Raw genomic sequence first — 4,294 nt, forward strand, 5'->3', positions numbered from 1 at the left:
ACACACACACACACATACACACACACACACACATACACACACACACACATACACACACACACATACACACACACACACACACAAACACTCATGCATGTATGCACACACAAATATAAAAATGCAAATTACCACAGTGTCCCTCCAGGGGACTTCTAGGCCCTGTTTCATCTGGGGCTGTATCATTGACTCCCTGGTTTTGCTTTTGTTTGCTGGTGTCCAATTCCTTGAACTTAGTTGCCCTTGGTCCACCAGGCTCTGTAGCCTACACGTTGCCTTGCGGGATTTTCAGCCTCTAATTGTAACCTCTAACTTTAATAAAATAAAAAAAAATTCCTCTTTAAAGTTATGGATGCATTCTCTTTGTTCTGTGCTTTTGGAGAACTAGGTCTGCTGTGACGAGCCAGGAGTAGGTCATCTTAAAACTGAATTGAAGGGATTCCAGGAAGTTTTAGCATGTTCAAGCATGGCTCTGGCAGGCCTGGTCCTTCTCCCCAATTCCCTCTGCCTTGCCTAACCCATTAGATTACAGTCCTAAAGCTAGCCATCAAGGTCTAGTCCCTTATTTGGCTACTTCTTCCTCCTAAGGTCCAGCTATCAAAGAATTGAAGTCCGGCAATCAAAAGCCCCTGTTGGCTCACGTAAGTAACATGCCCAATTAAAACCAAACACCTCATTCTGACATAGGGTTTCCCCCCTTTACCTTTATAAACTGCTCTTTGCCTATGGGCCACATCTGCCTCCTCTCTATCCTGAGGAAGTCTTTGACCTCCAGGGACAAATATCTCTTCTCCTTCTCCCTTGTTCCCTTCTCCCTCATCCTTTATCTCCTGGTTCTGTATCTTATTCCTGCCCTTTTTTGCTCTGGGTTTAATAAATCTGCTTTGTGTTAAGAACGTGGTCTTGGCATGCCCGGAGCTGATTCTTTTCCTTTCATAGATTCTCTGGTTAAATTTTTAAACCATTTTAATATGCCTTCTTGCTTCTCTTTGAATTTTTATAGATTTCATAATGCTGGACCACATTCCCTAGAACACCAGATAACTGGTGATTAGTGGCACTTGTTTCCAGTTCTCCACAGTCCTCACAACTCCCCATTAAACCTCACCCAGTCCATTTCAACCTTCCACATTGCATGCCTGGCTCCTACTTTCAAGATTAAAATTCTTCCTCTTGGATTCTTTAAATAAAAAACTTTACTGAGTAAGACTAAAAATAGAAAGAGATGCTTATTGAAAGTCACTAGGGACTTTCTCAGTAAGCAGAGGGATTCTGACTTAAGTACAGCCTGCTCTCACCTTTAGTCTCTCCTAGGCTTTCTTTGTTCGGAGCATGGAGTTTCTGTTTTGGCAAAGTGAAGTGGTAGAGGCTGAGGGCAGCTCAGTGTTAGAGCTGATGCAGAAAGTACACAACGCACTGGGTTCATTACCTAGCATAAATATATAATACATGCATATGCATGGACATGAATACATATGCACAAAAGTAAAGAAGTAAATAAATAGTAGTGTGCCTCGCTTTGGTGTTTTGAATGAGAATAGGCATCATAGACTCATATATTTTTACATGCTTAGTCACCAGTTGATGAGCTATTCGAAAGGATTCAGATGTGCAGCCCTTTTGTAGTAGGTGTTACGGGAATTTGACAACCAGCCCTAACTTGATGACACTGTGCTTATTTCCTGCTCTGTCTTGGTCTATTAGTGACATTCCCTCCAGAGTACCAAGACTTATATAATTACTCACAACATTGCTCCCCTGTGAGAGCTAAAGAAACTTAATATGGTACCAGGCATCCCTTAAAGGCTGTTGACCTTGGCCCAGGAGAGCCTGTGAGGTGCAAATGGCTTCAGGTGAGACAAAACACATGGCACTTCCCTCCAGTGCCAGCTCTTGGGAGGCAGAGGCAGGCAGATCTCTGAGTTCCTGGCCAACCTGGTCTACAGAGTGAGTTCCAAGACAGCCAGGGATAAGCAGAGAAATACTGTCTTGAAAAACAAAGAAGAGGAGGAGGATGAAGAAGAAAAGAGAAAAAAGGAATAAAACAATGAGACAATAGTGTTCCTGCAGTGAGGTATTTAGCAGTTTGATTTTGGCTTATATAAACTCGCTATTTAGCCACTTGCTTATCACTGTCAGACTGGAATAAAGTAGTCTTTCTGTTACTACAAAGCCTTTATAAGTCCTTCAGTTAGCCTCCTTTGGCACAGCATGCTTTTTGGTTATAAGGGTGCTGCCCTGCTAGCAACAAGAATAAATTCATTTACTCTAAATTTGAATTGAGTCTAAGTCTTTGGTCTTTCCCAGTGGATTTGAACACCACAACGGTGTGGCCTTGTTGGAAGAGGTATATCACTGGCAATGAGCTTTTAGAGTCTTTCTCTTTGCTTCTTGCCACATGGCATGATGTCACCAGCTCTCAGCTACTGTCCTAGAGCCATGCCCGTTGCCAGGCTTTCACCGTGATAATGGACTAACCCTCTGAAACCGTAAGTAAACCACCAGTTTAATTCTCTCTTTTATAAGAATTATCACAGTCATGATGTCAATAAACAGTGACTAAGAGCTCACTGTTCTTTATGTTCCAGAGAAATATCTACAGTAGCCATTGTTTTGTTCCAAACTAGCCAGTTTATTAAGTACATATTGAACAAAAGAACAAACACACAGTAGCAGATAGACGCATCATGGAGACCGCAAAAGATCAAGTCCGGAGACAGCTGAAGTGGACTGACTGAAAGAACAAACCTAGGTCATATCATCAAGGCTTGTAAATATCCAGCACAAGGGGAGGTGGCAGGACAACAGCTGGCGGGGGCGGGGTGGGGGCGGGGTGGGACACGTCCCAACCGAGCTCTCTCCATAAACGAGCCTCCCATGGCTGAACTTCCGGTTTCAGCTTGTTTCCCACCAATCCATAGGCGTTTTTACACCATGAGATAAACAACAGTAGCCTCTGCTAGTCACAAAGTTTCAACCTTGAGCTTTTTTTGGCTTTCTTCTTTCTTTCATTAACAGAGCCAGCTGGGCCAAACTGTGCCTGGACAAGGGGTCTTGGAAGAACCCTTAGAGACAAATACGCTTGTGACTCAAATATGGGAGGGGCAATTCCACTTCCAGGGCCAGCTCCTCAATGAGCTTAAATGGCACAGGATAATTTACCAGGATAATGTATGCCACACTCAAGTGGAACCTAAAAGATTCCCTGCTGTTTTGCACTGTTTCCAGTAGGGGGCAGGTCAGCATCAGAAAAGCGCACAGGAAGCAGAATTCTACCAGCATGTGAGGGTGGTTACAGCTTTAAGCCACTTGTTATATATTTTATAAATAAGTAGAAAATAGGGATTCCGAGGTTCCCAACATAATGAAATGATAAGTATTTAATAGAAACCTGATTTGGTCACCATACATTGCACACAAGTTAAATTGTTCCACTGCACTTCTTAAGTGTTTGCTATGTTAGATAAAAAATTAAAACTACAACGAGAAGTGCTGACAAAGTGGAAAGTAACAAGAAGACGGAAGTATCCATTTGGGCAGAAAGAAAAGCTGTTCAGTGTTATTGAAGTTCCTGCAACTTCAAGGCATTTTAGCTTAGAGTAACCCCACCTGAATAATGACTTCTAAAACTCTAAAATTCCCCTGTATGCCCAGCACCAACTCTCTGTTGTCCTCATGACTCACACCCCAGTTCATTACTCTCTACCTGTGACTGTATTATCTCCCTCTCGCCCATCCAGTCTCCAGCTCACCCGCCCCCCTCAAACCTAAGCTGCACGTGGAACAATGAAGCCCTCAGGGGATACTGACCCTCAGTATCAGTCCTTCTCCTTTCCAAACGGTGAGCAAATACATTATAAATTATTGATCTATGATTGTCACGGCACCCAAAAACACTACATCAATTATTGTTGTCTATGCTTTTTCATCGTATTGCAGCATCTAGCATAGCGTGGGACCCAGTAGGCATTCAACATGTTCTTTGTGAGTAAATGAATCAATGAATAAACTCTAAAATGAACAAACATATATTGGGTATCTCAGCTATTCCTGAGGTCTTCAAAACAGCCCTATAAGGTAAGTGACATTTTTTCTACTCACTCAGCACAGGTGAAAGGAGGGGAGCTTGTCTCCTTATCCAAAGTCGAATAGCTCAGAAGTGATAGGGACATGAGCTAAGCTGACACACATTCTCTCTCTCTCTCTCTCTCTCTCTCTCTCTCTCTCTCTCTCTCTCTCTCTCTCTCTCTCTCTCAAAGATAAGTGTACCTTCAGACCCAGTTAAGTTACAGATTTT

The 4,294-nt window shown here is 42.8% G+C and overlaps 1 protein-coding gene across 1 annotated transcript in view; it reads right to left on the reverse strand.

The window, feature by feature from the left end:
* Positions 1-4,294, reverse strand: part of Ankrd22 (ankyrin repeat domain 22) — a 28,171-nt gene that overhangs the window by 16,936 nt on the left and 6,941 nt on the right. The gene's annotated exons all lie outside the window — the stretch shown is intronic.

Source organism: Mus pahari, chromosome 1 (genome assembly GCF_900095145.1).
Source record: "Mus pahari chromosome 1, PAHARI_EIJ_v1.1, whole genome shotgun sequence".
In the NCBI taxonomy this organism is placed as follows: domain Eukaryota; kingdom Metazoa; phylum Chordata; class Mammalia; order Rodentia; family Muridae; genus Mus; species Mus pahari.